Source organism: Canis lupus, chromosome 9, assembly GCF_003254725.2.
Source record: "Canis lupus dingo isolate Sandy chromosome 9, ASM325472v2, whole genome shotgun sequence".
Classification (NCBI taxonomy): Eukaryota; Metazoa; Chordata; class Mammalia; order Carnivora; family Canidae; genus Canis; species Canis lupus.
This window is the reverse complement of record NC_064251.1, coordinates 26,891,448-26,908,578: the sequence shown is the minus strand read 5'-3', so window position 1 is coordinate 26,908,578 and position 17,131 is coordinate 26,891,448. Positions and strand designations below refer to the sequence as shown.

At 39.4% G+C, this 17,131-nt stretch overlaps 1 protein-coding gene across 5 annotated transcripts in view; it reads left to right on the top strand.

The window, feature by feature from the left end:
- The window catches only part of LOC112655042 (speckle type BTB/POZ protein), a 67,295-nt gene that overhangs the window by 10,055 nt on the left and 40,109 nt on the right, over positions 1–17,131 (top strand). For 2 of the 5 annotated variants that reach the window (XM_035720847.2, XM_035720845.2), the window contains exon 2: positions 9,014–9,060. The exons of 2 other annotated variants lie outside the window; for them this stretch is intronic. The gene's annotated coding sequence lies outside the window, so the exon portion shown is untranslated. Of the gene's footprint in view, positions 1–9,013; positions 9,061–10,427; positions 10,801–17,131 lie in introns of those variants that run through there. One more of the 5 variants, XM_025439784.3, reaches the window with a different exon arrangement.

The window sequence follows — 17,131 nt, the reverse complement described above, 5'->3', positions numbered from 1 at the left end:
CATTGAGTTAGGCAAATTTTCCACATGACACATTTCATAATGCAATATAAAAAAAAATGTTAGGGACTCTTGGATGGCTTAGTCAGTTAAGCAACTGACTCTTGATCTCAGCTCAAGTCTTAATCTCAGGGTGGTGAGTGCAAGCCCTGCATTGGGCTCCATGCAGGGCATGCAGCCTGCTTTAAAAAAACAAATAAAAAGCCCACATTAGTTAATATCATAACCGATCTCATCAGAAAAGTCTGTAAGTATTGGGAATCTGTCAGGAGCTACAAGATTTCCAAAATTCTAATTTTTGATTAAAAGTTCAAATTTTATCAAGAAAATTTATTGCTTTATCAAAACCATTCTTTTTTTTTTTTTTTTTTTTTATTTATTTATGATAGTCACACAGAGAGAGAGAGAGAGAGGCAGAGACACAGGCAGAGGGAGATGCAGGCTCCATGCACCAGGAGCCCGACATGGGATTCGATCCCGGGTCTCCAGGATCACGCCCTGGGCCAAAGGCAGGCGCCAAACCGCTGCGCCACCCAGGGATCCCTCAAAACCATTCTTAAGTGATATTGACTTAAAAGGAGAATCACCAGTACAAGATGGTGAAAGACACCGGACTCTGGTACAGTTTGATGTCATTACCTTGATTTATGCTAAAGCACCAGTAGTTTTACCATTGTTGGTTTTGTATCACTAGTGCAAATGTCAACGCAGTGGAAAAAGGCAAATGATTTCTTAGTAGTATGAAAATAGTTTCAACTTTATGAACTCCTTGAAAGGGACCTCCAGGGATCAGTGGACTACATTTTAGGAACCACAGCCTTATGAGAGGGTGTGAGTAGGGAAACAAAGGCCTATTACTTGAGATACAATAAGTGTTCGTGGTAGAATTTTACTGCATTGTTGCTGCTATTATTTACCATCATTTAACATGATACAGAAATGAATAGAATACTTTAAAAGTTTCAGATTTCTTGTTGAACAGAAATGTTTTCCTAGTTGTGATCATTTTCAAACAGCAGAGTTTAAGGTATCCAGATTTTCAACCAGATATTCTTTCAGGTATGTGATCATCCCATTTTAATATAGCTTATGGGATTTATATCCTTGTAGTAGCACATGCAGCTTAATGTTTTTTTTTTTTTCCAGAAGTTGACTACATTAAAAAATATGAAATCCAAAAATTTGGGAAGATCTTGCCTTAGCAGAAAAGGCATAGAAGGGGGGATTAAGGGTGAGAATCTGCCATTCCAGCCTTATGTCTTTTTGATTATTAAAGGTCTTGCTAAAGAGAATATCCCTTCCCCCACCTCCCATCCCCATTTAAACATATTTTATGATGGAAACAGGAGTGGTGGTGTTAACGACTTTATTTCAACAAGTATCTATTGAGTGACTATAAATGAAAGGTTTTGTAAAAGGTAGGGAAGGGATATGTTGTGAAATGAGTGGGGAAGTAAACCAGTATTACATATTGGGGTATTTATAAGAGGAAGGGATCATTCAGTTGGGAAAGCTGGGGTGGGAGTCTGGACTGTCTTCGTGAAGGTTACCTTTGAGTTGGGTTTTGAAGGGTAGGTATTTTAAAGGCTGGAATTTTGATTGGCAGGGATGGGAAGGGAATTCAGGCAGAAGGAACATCATAAGCAAAAATGTGGAGGTGGGGAAATGCAGTGTGTGTTAGTATATGGTGTGTACTGGAAATAATGAACAGTGCGGTGGAACTGAAGCAAAAGAAGCCTGAGATAATAGGAGGTAAAATAGGAGAGAAATTGGTCCAGAACGTGGAAGGTCTTCTATCAAGGCCAGGCATTTAGGCTTTAATGTGGTAAGTGATGGAGAGACTTTGATAGATTTTGATTGAAAAATAACACGCTCAGAGTGTGCTTTCAGAAAATGTATTCAATTTCATTCATTTATTCATTCATTCATTGACTGTTTTTTAAAATAGTTACTCTGAAAAATAAAATAAAATAGTTACTCTGTGCCAGTTAGTCATGAACAACAGCATATACAATGGTGAACCAAATAGAAAATCCTATTCTCATGGAATTTCCCATCTAGGAAAGAAACTTCAGCAAATAAACACAAATGTAATTACAAATTATTAATGAAGGAAAGGAATAAATTACTGTTGGGGAATAATGGGATACTTCGGTCTAGTTGAGGGAATCTGGGAAGGCCCTGCTGAGGGAGCTAAACATTAACTGAGTAGCTCCCTTGTGCTGGATACTCTTTCAAGTACTGGGGATATATAAGGAACAGAACAGACAAAAGTCCCAGCTCTCATGAAGTGCATATTCAGGCAGTAAATAAGGTAAATAAATTATGTGGTATGTTAAAAGGCAGTATGTCCCAAGGAGGAAAATAAAGCCTAAGAAAGAGTTAGGGTATGTTGGGGTGGATGTGGAGGTTGCAGTATTAAGTGGAATGGCCATGAAATGTCTCACTAAAGCACTACAGAGGTGATATTTGAGTAAATTATCTGTAGAAGCTGCCAGAGCTCTAGGCAGAGGGAATAGCAAAGGCAAAAGCCATGAGGAATGATGCACCTGGTGTGTTCAAGGAGCAAGCACGGAGGCCAGTGTGGCTGGAGTTAAGTGAGCAAGAGAAAAAGTAGAAGTGAGGGCAGAGAGGTTAGTGGGAGTCCAGAACCTGCAGAACAGTGGTTCTGTCCCATAACTGCCTCTTAGAGTTACCTGAAGAGCTCTTAAATATCTGGGTGCCTGGGCTGCACCTCATACCACTTAAATAAGAACCTTTGCAGGTGGGACTCAGTGGCAGAGGCAATGGAGAAGAGTAGATGGATTTGAAAAGTATGTTAAAGAAAGAATCCATTTAATTATAGATTGGTTGTGGGGGTTGAGGAAGAAGAGTGTCAAGACTGACTCCCAGCTTTCTGGCTCAAGCAGTTGGATGTGTAGAGGTGCCGCTTACTGAGATGGGAGTGGGAGATAAGAATGGGAGGGGCAAGTGTGGGTTTTGGAGGGAAGATTAGAAATCAGGAGTTCAATTTTAGACATGTTAAATTTGAGATGTGAACATGGCTAAGTATAAATATGTTAGGTAGGCAGATATATGAGTGGGGCTTGAAGTGAAGTCAGAACTTGAGGTAATAAATTTGTATATCATGTGCTTACGATGGTCTTAGAAGTATCTAAATGACATCACATAGGATAGATTTGATGGAAAGAACTAGAGGTGTGGAAACTGGTTAGCCTGTTCCAGCAACTTGCACAGGGAATGGTGCTAGTGTGAACTGGGAGAAAAGAAAGTGAGTTGGAGATTTGAGACCCTGGGGAGCCTTGAAGGGGTGGAGGTGGATAGTAGGCCAGGAATGCAAGACAGCTTTGAGATACCAAGCCTGGATGAATGATCGGTCTGTTAGCAGATATAAAATAGTCAGGAGGAGCTGCTTTGGAAAAAAAGATAGTTTGGCTTTGCATGTATTGACATTTAGGAGAGGCTGCCTAGCAGGCACACAGTTGAATCTATTGCCCTGGGTTTTCGAAGAGCAGATGAGGCTTGAAAGATAGATCTAGGTCTCATTTATATAAAATTGATTCACCGTGGGAGCGGCAAACTTTATGAAAATAAACATCCAAAGTCTCTATCATAACTTCTTAGGTCCTCTGTGGTGTGGTTCCTGCCTATCTCATGTACGCTGTTTTCCTTTGTTTGTTGTGATCAAGTCGCCCTGGCTTTCTTTTTATTTTTCCAATATATCCAGCTAAGTCCTCCTTCAGGGCTTTTGTACCTCTTCATCTTGATTCTTCTTTTCCACTTGGTAAAGGGAATAGGTGTTCAGGAAAAAAATTTCGGAAGTTGGTATCTGGGGAGTAGAGAATATTCCAAGAGATCCTGGCTTGGGTAGAGAGTGTGGGTGAGCATCTGAAGTAGAATGGTGGTGGGAGCCATAGACCGTTGGGATTCTGTTGACACCAAGACACCGAGCACCATGCTGGTCTTATGTACTGCAGGACTCCAATCTGTTGACCAGAAAGGCTCAGTCAGTGGTAGTTCCCTTCACGTTGGTGATCTGATGGTGGAGTAGTGATGGAGAGATGGTTGTCCTTTCAACATGAGACTCGATCCCGGGTCTCCAGGATCACACCCCAGGCTGCAGGCGGCGCCAAACCGCTGCGCCACCCGAGCTGCCCTGTCCTTTGAAATATAACTTGACTTGATGATAACCTGACTGATTGCCCTCCTGTCACCACTTACGGAAATGTCCTCTGTGTAGGTGAAAAACTTCCTTCAGTGAAAACTGCTGGTAAATTATTTCAGAAACTTCTGGCTTGAAGAAACACATGAAAACAGCAGGGAAATGAGTTACATGTTGATTTTGATGCATTGTTAGGGACTGTACTGCTTCTCACGAGCTGGTGCATCACTCCTTAAGTGGTAGTGACAGTAGTAAATGTGAGTAATGCACCATACACACAAGCCTTTGGAAAGAGATGTATGTAATTGCAAAATCTATACTGTATTTTTATTCAGAATGAAAAGATTTGCTGATTTTAAATAATAAGAAATATTTTTCTGATACTTTTTCTGATTTTAAAATAATAGGGAATAGAAAAAAAACCCCAAACTTAAAAACATTGCATGTCACTAAAAATAATCTTTTAAAATAACTACATAGAATTCTACATAGAGTTTTTTTTTTTTTTTTAAAGATTTATTTATTTACTCAGAGAGAGAGAAAGGCAGAGACACAGGCAGAGACAGAAGCAGACTCCATGCAGGAAGCCCGCTGTGGGACTCGATCCCGGGTCTCCAGGATCACACCCCAGGCTGCAGGAGGCGCCAAACCGCTGCACCACCAGGGCTGCCCAGAGTTTTTTTTTTTGTATGAATGCCTCATATTTGGTCAATTCCCTACAAATGAACTTCCTTTTTCTCTAATTTTTGCTTATAAATTATGCTCTGATGAGCATCCTTATACATAAATATTTATACATGATCAGATCAATTTGTTAGGATGGATTCTGGAAGTGGAATTGTGTGTTAAGGGGTATGCAGTGTTCCATTTTGTCTTAATTATTCTTCTGATACTTTTATAGTTGGATATTTAAACAGCATTAAAGAACATTTTAATAAAGGAAAGAATCTATTAATTTGGTAGCCATTTTCCTCTTTCCATCTGATAAGTTTTGTTTCTTAAATACCCAGTTTTAGGTCTTACCAGACCTACCTAAAGAGAATTTGGGAGTAGGGAAAGACATACACAGAAGAATTATAGTACTCTGCATACTATGTTAATTATCAGGTAAGGGTTCTAAGTAATCTTTGTTAACTGCCAAGAAAGTGTCAGTAAGTATGATAGGAATTCAGAGGGAATTAGGGTGATCAGGAAAGACTTCAAGGCAATATGGAACTTGACCTGGATCCAGAAGGATAATATTCAAATAAGAGGTAGGAGAATATTCCTGGCTTTCAGAATGGTGTGACCAGATTTAAGGAAGCCACATGAGTGTGTATGAGCTGACACATAGGCTATAGTCTAACCAACAACTAGAGAGCAGGGTTCATGTGGTGGTGTAGTGGAGAGGCTTGTGTGGGAGTTAAGTTATATTCCAGAGGACTGATTTTATTCTGAGCACATCTGAAGTTGTTCAGCATGGAACTAGAAGATAGAGCAGATACATAGATGTGGCCCAATTTAAACTGAATGCATTAAACTCTCTCTTTTTTTTACAAGAGGTTTAGAAGAAATTTACTTACATAAGTGTATTATTTAAATAATGAACTTTCCATAGATCTTAAAAGTTCTCATCACAAGAAAAAATTTTCTAACTATGTGATGATGGACATTAACATTGATCATTTTGTAGTATTACACATATATTAAATCATTATGTTGTGCACCTAAAGCTAATACACTCTTACATGTCAATTATATCATAAATAAATACGTGAACTTCCCAGTATTTAAATATTATGTAGTTTCACAGATATGTTGCAACTTTGTAGATCTCCATTTCTTCTATAAAACCAAAGAGTTCAGACAAGGTGGTTGCTGAAGTACTTTCTGGTGCTGAGATTGCTATGTAACCATTCAAGAATACCTTGATTTGGGCAGCTCGGATGGCTCGGCGCTGCATTCAGCCCAGGGTGGGATCCTGGAGTCCGGGGATCGAGTCCCATGTTGGGCTCCCTGCATGGAGCCTGCTTCTCCCTCTGCCTGTGTCTCTGCCTCTCTCTCTCTCTGTGTCTCTCATGAATAAATAAATGTTTAAAAAAAAAAAAGAATACCTTGATTTTATGACATAAATTGGTCTGCAGTTAGGCTGATACCCACTCCTAGCTCCTTAGGCATAATAATGTACCCCCACATCTTTGAGAGCAAAAATCTTCAGCTGGATGATTGTCTCCTGGCTCCTCAGGTCTAGAATGATTCACCTTTGGAAATTCAGTTGTTCTCACCTTTTATTTCTGAGTGACATTTAGAGATTTTTGTTCAAAAGAATTTTGTGGCCAAGATTGAGCCTCAAGAGGATGCTGGGAGGTTGAGAGGGATTATTATATAATAATAGTTTTAAATGATCTTCCTGTTATTATCCATAGGAATTTATTTTATGCTGGCCTCCTTTTATTTTGAAATCACTCCCATGATGACTTTAATGTATGGCCATGCTATGTAAATACATTTTATTAGTAGTAAAATGGTAAGGATTTATTTTTTACTCTTTGTTTTGAATTGCATAACAGCACTTTTTACCTCTTTTTGTATGGATAATTGAGAACTGACTAGTACTTTTTTAAACTCAGAGACTTCCTATTTAAACTGTACAGTCATCACAGGGTATTGTATAGAAGTGTTGAATCACTATATTGTACACCTGAAATTAATATAACACTGTATGCTAACTGGAATTAAAATAAAACTTAAGGGATCCCTGGGTGGCTCAGTGGTTTACCGCCTGCCTTCCGCCCAGGGCGTGATCCTGGAGTCCCGGGATCGAGTCCCACATCAGGCTCCCTGCATGGAGCCTGCTTCTCCCTCTGCCTGTGTCTCTGCCTCTCTTTTTCTCTCTGTGTACTCTCATGAATAAATAAATAAAATCTTGAAAAAAAAATAAAATAAAACTTAAAATGCACAATCAGGTTCCCAGCTATTAGATGCCTTCCACCTAGCATCCCATTCTTTTCACTAAACTGTACTGTGTTTGACTAAAATGTTGTATTTCAGAGAGAACCAAGGTAAGATGTTGTAAAGTGACCAACTAGCTCTTCTGATAAGCCCTCTCAGGATTCGTTTAATGTGATGGGGTCTTCAAGATTCAGGATACATTCTGAAGTTTTACAAGTAAACTGTTTCTTTAGTGTCACCAGAGTTGACTGGTCTCAGGGAAAAGTGGCTAAACAAACTCACAAGGGGTTGACAAATAAACCAGCATGCCATTTGATTCATTCATTCATTCATTTTGGGGAGGGGAGGCAGAGGGAGAGAGAGAATCTTTTTTTTTTTTTAATTTCTTTTTATTGGAGTTCAATTTGCCAACATACAGCATAACACCCAGTGCTCATCCCATCAGGTGCCCCCCTCAGTGCCCCATCACCCAGTCACCCAACCCCCTGCCCACCTCCCTTTCCATCACCCCTTGTTCGTTTCCCAGAGTTAGGGGTCTCTCATGTTCTGGCACCCTCCCTGATCTTTCCCACTCATTTGGGAGAGAGAGAATCTTAAGCAGGCTCCATCCCCAGGGTGGAGCTTGATCTCCCAACCCTGAGATCATGACCTGAGCTGAAATCAAGAGTTGGGATACTTAATAATCCACCCAGGCACCCAAGAATGCCATTTTATTAATTTTCATTGAAGGGTGGTCTTTTCCATGACCTAGAAAACTGTCTGTTTAGTCCTGTAGTGTCTACTTCCTGTAGTGTCAAGGTATTATTAGCAAAAACTAATAGCTAATGTTTACTGAGGACTTACTGTGTCGCAGGCACTGCTTCAAGCATTTTACGTGTATATAAGTCATTTGATCTTCATAATAACCTTACAAAGGAAGTATTCTTACCAGTATTTAACTGGTGAGGAGTCTGAGCCACAGAGGTTTTTTTTTTATTAACTTGCCTGAGATCATGTAACTAGTAACTACTGTGTGGTATTAAGCAAAAGGTCACTTGGTAAGCCTAGAATCTTAGCAAAGGGAAGTAAAAATCCTCGAGGCGGTTTTATCTGGATCTTGATATAGTCACTCATTCCTTTTTAAAGCATTTATTAAGCACCTACTGTTTGCTGGATATTGCCTAGACACCAGGCTTACCGAGGTCAGTACCACAGTTGAGTGCTGCCCTCCTGGGACTGAGTCTAGTGACAAAGACAGGTAATCAGAGCAGCAAGAGATTTGCACGTTGAAAGCAAAGAGGAAAAGCATTTAAATTCTACTTGGAGAGATTGGAGTAGATGTTTACAGAGGTGGAGGAAAGGCCTTTTGGGTAGAGGAAACACTTTATGCAAAGATGTTGTGCCAAACACTAGCTTATTCTGCAGGAATGAAACAAGAAAGTGTTGCATTAATTATGATAATGCTGCAGTATAATAATGTCCTGAACTAATTAAGCTGTTGGTTGTGGGGATTAAGAGAAACAAATGGGTTTGAAAAAAATTTCTGAGATAAAATTGACAAGACGTGGTGATTGACTAAATTGGGGGGTGGGAAGTGGACGTACAGGTAGTGAGAGAGACTGGGGAGTTAAGGCTAACTCCACTACGTCTGGTTTGAGCACTGGGTGGATGGTAGGATCATTCAAGACGATCAGGCTTTGAGGGGAGGATGGGCTTTCATTTTGGACCTGCTGAGTTTAAGATGCCTATGAGATAGCCATGTGATGTTGACCAGCAGGAAGCTGGTTTGCAGTGGAGAAGAGATAGGCATGTACATGGTGACTAAAGCCATGGGAAGTCATGAAATGGGGGCACTTGTAGGGATGTAGATTAGCTAGAAGGCAGGAGCAAAAGTGGAGGGGGGCAATATTCCTGTTTTCAGTAAATCCTTGTTTAAATTTTTAGGTCCTGTGTTGTCTGCTTTTGACTTGGTAGAAATCTTGTTTTTTGAAGTAAGTGTCTTAATTCTTTTACCTATGGTGGTTATCTTAAAATTTATACAAAAACTGTGTTGTATTTTGATTGCAGTGGTGCTTACATGTGATTTTTGTCAAAATTCACAGAGTGTACACAAAAAGTTCAATTTTACTGCATATAAAAACTGTAAAAAAAAAAAAAAAAAGAGAGAAGGAAAGGTGCATCCAGAGTTTGGATCCTTTTTTTTGGGGGGGGGAGGGGTGTTTGGATCCTTTTAAAAGGATCTGGTTAGAGCTTTTTATAATGCCAAAACCTCATCTTAACGAATTTCTCTAAACTTTGTCTCCAGTTCCTTAACCAAGCTCACAAATACTAAAATGGATGGATTTAAATGTATCCATTCTTCTCTTACTTGATTATCACTTCTGGAAAGCAGAGAGGCAAGAAAAGAGCTGAAGAATCTACATACTGGATAGTGAGCACAGTTCTGACTCCAGTCTCCGAACTACCCACCGCCCCCACCCCCGCCTATAAACTGTGAATGATTTCACTGTAAATGTCTATAGTGCTTTTTAAAATAAACAATTTTTTTCTTTTTTTTTTTTTTTTAAGATTTTATTTATTCATGACAGAGAGAGAGAGAGAGAGGCAGAGAGGCAGGGACATAGGCAGAGGGAGAAGCAGTCTCCATGCAGGGAACCCGACGTGGGACTCTATCCCGGGTCTCCAGGATCACACCCTGGGCCGAAGGCGGCACTAAACCGCTGAGCCACTGGGGCTGCCCATAATTTTTTCTTTTTGAATAAGTTCCCATCTCCTTCAAGTATTGTAAGGATTGGAATAGAGATCATAATTTCATTCCAGAATAAAGAATTAGGATAACAGTATCATTTTTATTGTCAACTCTAAAGATATTCTGAATTAGCTAAATTAACATCAGTTATGAAAAGTCAGAGTTCATAGACATGAGATATTTATTGCAGTGATTGGGTTAATTCTAAGTGGAAGTCTCAAGGTCATTGGACATCAGATTTTGACCATTTATTATGCAACAGTAGAAAAATAAGACCCTCCCTTTCTCCACTAGGCTGCCTCGACTATTGTGCCTTGTTTAGAGTGCATGTGCGTTAAAAGCTGATTACAGTGGGGAAAAAAAACCAAACTACTTACTTTGGAAGTTATTTGTATTACATGATCTGATTGGATAAACTTTTGTGGCAAGGATGGGCAGTAACCAATAAATACGTACTTGTATTCCCAGACTGTCTGTAGCCAATCATAAGCCATTGCTTTCTCTTAGGTCATAGTAGTCTGCCATTCAACATAGCAACTCAACCAAATGCTGCTTTAGTTTGTTTTTGACAGTATGTGCAAGCTCAGTATTAAATTGAATGTCTTTGGATTTGATTTTTGGATTAGTTTCAAGTAGTCATTTGTTTTTCTGTCCTTGATTCATTGCCACTTAATACCAATCTCAAATCCAAGAAACAGATTCTTGTGTATCTTGGAAACAGTAGATTGCAGTGAAGGACGTAATTATTTCGTCTCAGTCTGAGGTCTGCCTCTTCAATTATGTAATTAGAATATTTGTTTTTGTTTGGTTTATAATTTTTATTTGAAAACTCTTAACCTAAAATTTTTATCTACTAAGCTATGAACTTCAGTCTGGTAGATGGGACATTGAACTCCATTAGGTAGAATTTGCCAGCACCTAGAAGATTTTAATTTTTCTTCAGCTGCAATCTTAAAGGGCTGACCAATCATAGGCCTTACAGGTAAGGGCTTCTTTATTAGTAGTAGAATTTGCGGACCTCTCGCATGATTTTTTTTAGTGTCATGGGCAGGACCCTTGCCAGGTAACCCTTGTGTTTGACTCTGCATCCCATTTAGTTCAACTCCTCCTCCCTTTCCCAGTTGATGCCTCATTGGATACTGAACTATCTGCTCTAAGTCCAGTGTCTGTAGTTGGGCCCCATTGATCATTTGTGGTGTATTCAGAGCAAGGGCTGAGAAAACCACTCTCTTTTTTTAAACTCTCACTTTGAAAGAAATGCTTCTGGCTCTCAGTGTAGGATGTGCTGTGCTTGGTTAGTTTTGTATGTAGGCCTTGATTCTGAGTGCTTCAGATTGGTGCTTAAGATTGTGAGGTTTTCTTTTGTGTTTTGTTTTTTAGTGATCCTCTGATAATATAAAAAACTGGCAATTTCTTAAGAGATTTAGTGTTGGGTATGGTTGGTTTACTTGAGTGAGGAGAGGAGAGAATGTGTTGGGAATAATCTCATAGTAGGTGTTCCTAAATTGTATTTTCCCAGTGTTCTTATAAAATTAGGAGGAGCTCCTGCCAAAAACAAAGTATACTGCATTAGATATACTGCATTTTCCTGACTCTAAAATAAAAAGGTTTTTTTTTTCATATTTCAGTGTAACACAAAAGTATTTTTTGTTTTTTTCTCTAGAATGTAGAATGTGACCGTATACTACAATTGAAGATGTAATACTGATAATTATAGGAAAGTAAAATGAGAACTTTTGTATATATTTATTATGTTTTTAGAAATACATGTGCTCCCCCCATACATGTGCATATACACACACTATAAAAGTCACTTGATATTTAGGTGGTCCTTTGTAAATACTTCCTACTAAACTAAAATGGTAATTTTCAAAGTGGATGAATACTTTAAAAATACATCAAGAGTTGCTTCCTATATGCTTTATTAGCAGTTTTATCACCTTTGGAATCATATACTATCCCATTTAATTTGAGAATAAATAGTTAAATTCATAGGGATCCTTTGCCAGTGACAAAGATAAGGAACTAAATTGACCTCACTGTGTTGATAAACCTCTCTAGGTGAAAATAGCCAGATTATATGTGAAGGAATTGAGCTGTACATGTCATTAAATCCACAACCCGATCTAAAAGCTACATGTTCTTGGGATTCATAGACTCTGCAGTACATACAAGTTGCTCACCTATGCTCCTTTTGCTTCCCACCTGAAATTTACTTTTCTATCAATATCTTCTTACACCTCAAGGAAACAGCAACACTTAAATCTTTTTTTTTTTTTAAGATTTTATTTATTGGGCAGGGGGTTGGGGTGACTGGATGATGGGCACTGAGGGGGGCACTTGGGATGAGCACTGGGTGCTATGCTAAATGTTGGCAAATTGAACTCCAATAAAAAATAAATAGAAGAAAAAAATATTTTATTTATTTATTCATGAAAGACACAGAGAAAGAAAGGCAGAGGCATAAGCAGAGGGAGAAGTAGGCTCCAGGCAGGGAGCCCGATGCGGGACTCGATCCTGAGACTGCGGATCACGCCCTGAGCCAGGGGCAGGTGCTCAACCACTGAGTCACCCAGGTGTCCCAGCACTTAAATCTTACAAACAAAAAAGTACCACATATCATGTTTGCTATATTTTTCTTTGAAGTTGTTTACTTAATTCATAAAAGATATTTCTGACCTCTTTTTTTTTTTTTTTTTTTTTTTGTTTAAGTCTCACTGGTTCTTTTTGTTTGTTTTTCTGTCTTTGGCCATGATGAGTATCTGTCCAGTGGATAGATGCTCAAAGATGCAAGGAATCTGGCAATCATTGGGGGAGTGTGTACAACATTTGTAGGGCAATTTGGCATTATCTATCAAAATAAACAGTGTACAGGCTCTTGGGCTTGCTTGCATATATGTTCAGATACACTTGTTTGCTAGGTTGTTTGCTGTAGCATACACTTGGAAACCACATATCAGGGTACACTGGAATTGTTTGCAACCTTTAGAAAGAATAGGTCTATGTGTGCCTCTAGGAAACATGAATATGTGTGTGCTCGCTCGCGTGTGTGTGTTTGTTGGTACATGCCCCCTTTTGATTTTGTACGTTTTTTGGATTTGTTTCTGAAGCTACAAAACAGTGGTTGTCTTTAGGCTTTAGAAAGAGGGATTTGGGTGTCTGGAAGGAAGCTTTTACTTTTCATTCATAGCTTTCTATAGCTTTTGAATTATTTGTACCGTATTTGTATTGATTTTAGTTTTCAGAAACCATATATGAAGATTGGCAGATTTTTTAAAGATTTATTTGAGAGAGAGTGCAAGTGGAGGGAGGGGCAGAGAAAGAATCCTCAAGGAACCCCCTGCTGAGGGCAGAGCCTGACACAGGTATCTGTCCCTTGACTCATGAGATCATGACCTGAGCCAAAATCAAGAGTCAGACACTCAACTGACTATGCTGGTGTCCCAAGGCAGATATAATTTTAACTTTATTTCTAGAGGGGCATAGACTTGTGCTCTGAGAGAGACCTTGGACAGTCATCCTCAATTTAAGGCTGAGAAAACTCAGATTTAGGAAAGCATCTAGAAAGCCTGCACTAGAATTTGGGTCCCAAGGACAGCAGAAGCTTATGAATATATTGACTTGTTCTATTCTTATTCTATTTATCTAACTGATGTCTATTTCTCATTGTGAAGAATTGATTTTGGAAGACCCAATAAAATGTTGACCTTTAGTAAGATAGTTCTTAAGGTAACTAGCTCTGGCAGTAAAGATAAAGTGATAGTGGTAACTTTTACCCACATTTTGTAACTTTAGAGGCCCAGTCCCTTAAAAGTGAAATTATATATGAGTTCTGTAAGCTTTGAATGTTAATTTGTCCAGAGCTTCCCTGTTTAATTTGAATACCTCACTGACTCTTCTAGAGTTTTCATTTTTATTTATTTTTTAAAGATTTTATTTATTTATTCATGAGAGACACAGAGAGGCAGAGGCATAGGCAGAGAGAGAAGCAGGTTCTGTGCAGGGAACCCGATGTAGGACTCGATCCCAGGACCTCAGGATCACGCCCTGGGCAGAAGGCAGATGCTCAACTGCTGAGCACCCAGGCATCCTTCTTCTAGATTTTTTAAATTGGTTTTACTGAATTTTCATTCTCTCTGGTATCCAGGGGTGAATAGATGAAGAAATTATTTTTGTGATTCAAAAGGGCTTGCTATTTAAAGGCAAAGTGTACTGTAAAAGATAGTAGGAGAATTGTTTAAAGGAAGAAAACTTATATATTAAGGAGAAGCTCTCAGTTCCTGAAAGTCTGAGCAGTTCTTCTTTTAACTCTGAGTCTTGGGATCCCTGAGTAGCTCAAAGGTTTGGCGCCTGCCTTCAGCCCAGGGCGTGATCCTGGAGACCTGGGATCGAGTCCCACGTTGGGCTTCCTGCGTGGAGCCTGCTTCTCCCTCTGCCTGTGTCTCTGCCTCTCTCTGTGTTTCTCATGAATAAATAAATCTTAAAAACAAAACAAAACAAAACAAAACCTCTGAGTCTTTTTCCTGGCTTTTCAAGGCCAGAAAGATTTTCTACTTTATTCAAACTAAGCAGAGGTGCCTGGATGGCTCAGTTGGTTAAGCATCTGACTCTTGATTCTAGCTTTCAGCTCAGGTCATATCTCAGGGTCATGATCTCAAGCCCTGGGGCGGGATGGGGGGGGGGGGTTGTTCTGCACTCAGCAGAGAATCTCCTGGAGATTCCCTCTTTCTTCTGCTTCTCCTTCTGCACCATTCCCCACTTGCACTTGCACTCTCTCTCTTTCTATAATAAATCTTTAAAAAAAAAAAAAAAAACAAAGAAATTGGTAATGTTAAGGCTAGTAGTTCAACATGGGACTGGAAATATTCAATGAATATTTTTTATAGTTGATTGACTCTAGGGCTCCAGCAATAGAAACATATTTACTAATGTTAAGATTAGTTGTTAGGGGATTCCTGGGTGACTCAGTAAGTTAAGTGTCTGCCTTTGGCTCAGATCCTGATCTCAGGGTGCTGAGATCGAGCCCCATGTCAGGCTCCAGTCTGCTTCTCCTTCTCCCTCTCCCTCTGCTCCTCCTTCCTGCTTGTGCTTGTGTGTGCTCTCTCTCTTTCTCAACTAAAACCTTAAAAAAAAAGAAAATATCTTGAGGATCAGAGTCAAATCATGTCTGTGCAGTTTTATTTATTTATTTTTTATTTATTTATTTATTTATTTATTATTATTTATTTATTTATTTATTTATTTATGATAGTCACAGAGAGAGAGAGAGAGAGAGAGAGAGAGAGGCAGAGACACAGGCAGAGGGAGAAGCAGGCTCCATGCAGGGAGCCCGACGTGGGATTCGATCCCGGGTCTCCAGGATCGCGCCCTGGGCCAAAGGCAGGCGCCAAACCGCTGCGCCACCCAGGGATCCCCTGTGCAGTTTTAATCAGTAAAGGTTTGGTTGAATTAAAAGGGAAAAGAGGCTCATTAGAGGGCCAAGAACAAATAGAGTGGCAATTTTATGTAATCCCACACCCTTAGGGAGGAATCCAATCTGTATAGCCATGTTATTAGCTTTGTTGTTAATGTAGACTGAGCAATGGAAGTGGATAGTCTGACAGTTGACTGAATTCGAACAACCACATGAGGTAAGACTGGATTGCTAGACTGGAGGATGTCAATGGTAGATGTGTTTGCTGCTCTGTTTCTAGTATCCTTTCTAATAATGGAGACCAATTAGAAACCAGTTAACACCATTTCAGGCAAGAGAAAACTACGTGGAGCCCAGGTGGCTCAGTGGTTTAGCGCCACCTTCACCCAGGGCAGGATCCTGGGGACCCGGGATCAAGTCCCACGTTGGGCTCCCTGCATGGAACCTGCTTCTCCCTCTGCCTGTGTCTCTGCCTCTCTCTCTCTCTCTCTGTGTCTGTCATGAATAAATATATAAAATCTTTAAAAAATACATAGAAATGGATAAATGTGGAATGTGTTAGGAAGCAAGCATGCTGACAGGACTTGCTGATAAATGGGAACCCTAGGAAAAGAGGGTTTTTGGCTTGAGCAATTAGGTAGAACAGGGTGCTGTTTAGTATTTTAGTCATGGTAGACATCTCAAATAAATATTAAGGAATGGTAGAAATTGTGCTTTTTAATTCTGTTAGCTTATGGCAATGGAGAGAGCTCTCGGGGAGAGATGCTGGTTTTTTGGAAACTCAGGCTAGAAAATTACTCTGGTATGTTAGAACACTAGACATTTTATTTAAAAAAATTAATGACAGTTAAATGCTAAAGTATAGAAAGTCATTCTTAAAGTATTAGGACATATGATTTGTTCCCAGGGTCCAACCTTGAAAGCAGGCATGAGCCTATCAATGATTAGCCCTGGTCTCCCTTAATAATGGTGCTCAGAATTCGTTAAAAAAAGAGCATACTTTTCAACAGTGTTGCCACTTGAAAATGAAGTGGGAATTGAAAACTAGGGTATAAAAATGTATCTTCTATCAGATATTTTTCCATTTCCTACATGTTGACTAAAAGACCCATACCTGACGGAAGAATCACTTAGTCATAGGAATGATAAAGTTTTGGATTAGGAGAACTCCAAGAGTTGAGTTCTGAACTCAGATCTCTTCATAGCCATGTGACCATGACCTTTGAGCTTCTGTTTCCTTATTTGTAAAATATTTGCCCCACATGCCTCATGGAGCTGTTAAAAGTCCCAAATAAGATCTTAAATACTTTAGAGACTGAAGCAGTGACTGATGTTTGTGAGGAAATGGTTATATAGGCACATTTAACACAGGATGACCTCAGAAGGCCTTTTAACAAAGACCAAGAGGATGGGGAAGTAGTGCCGTGGGTCACCCTCTGTTGTGAATCTTGAGGCTGTGGTTTCCACTAGGTTGTCATACCTAACTGTATGGACCTATTTATTCTCAGTGGTCTTACAATTCTTAACCAAAATGCCTTATGAAACAGTCGGCCCCAGATACATTTCAATACTATAAAGATAATAAAACATAAAAGAAATTTTGGTTTTGCTGTCTTATTTGGTAGTTGAAGCTGTATTGCTGTATTCCTGGCCTTCATGCCAAAATGAAAGGCAGCAAAATATGGTTAGTATTTTTTACTTTAAGTTTTCTCCCCTTTAGCTGACCTTAAGGCTCTGGCATGGGATTTCGTTTGGTTTATTTGGGAGTATCTTTTCCTTAAGAAGTGAAAAGTATAAATATGCCAGAGGCTTACTAGTATATGAAAGCAGCTGTTGGTCAGCAAGAGAATGGAAGGGGAAAAAAAAGGATTGGGGATGGCAAAAAGCAAAGGAAGAGGGA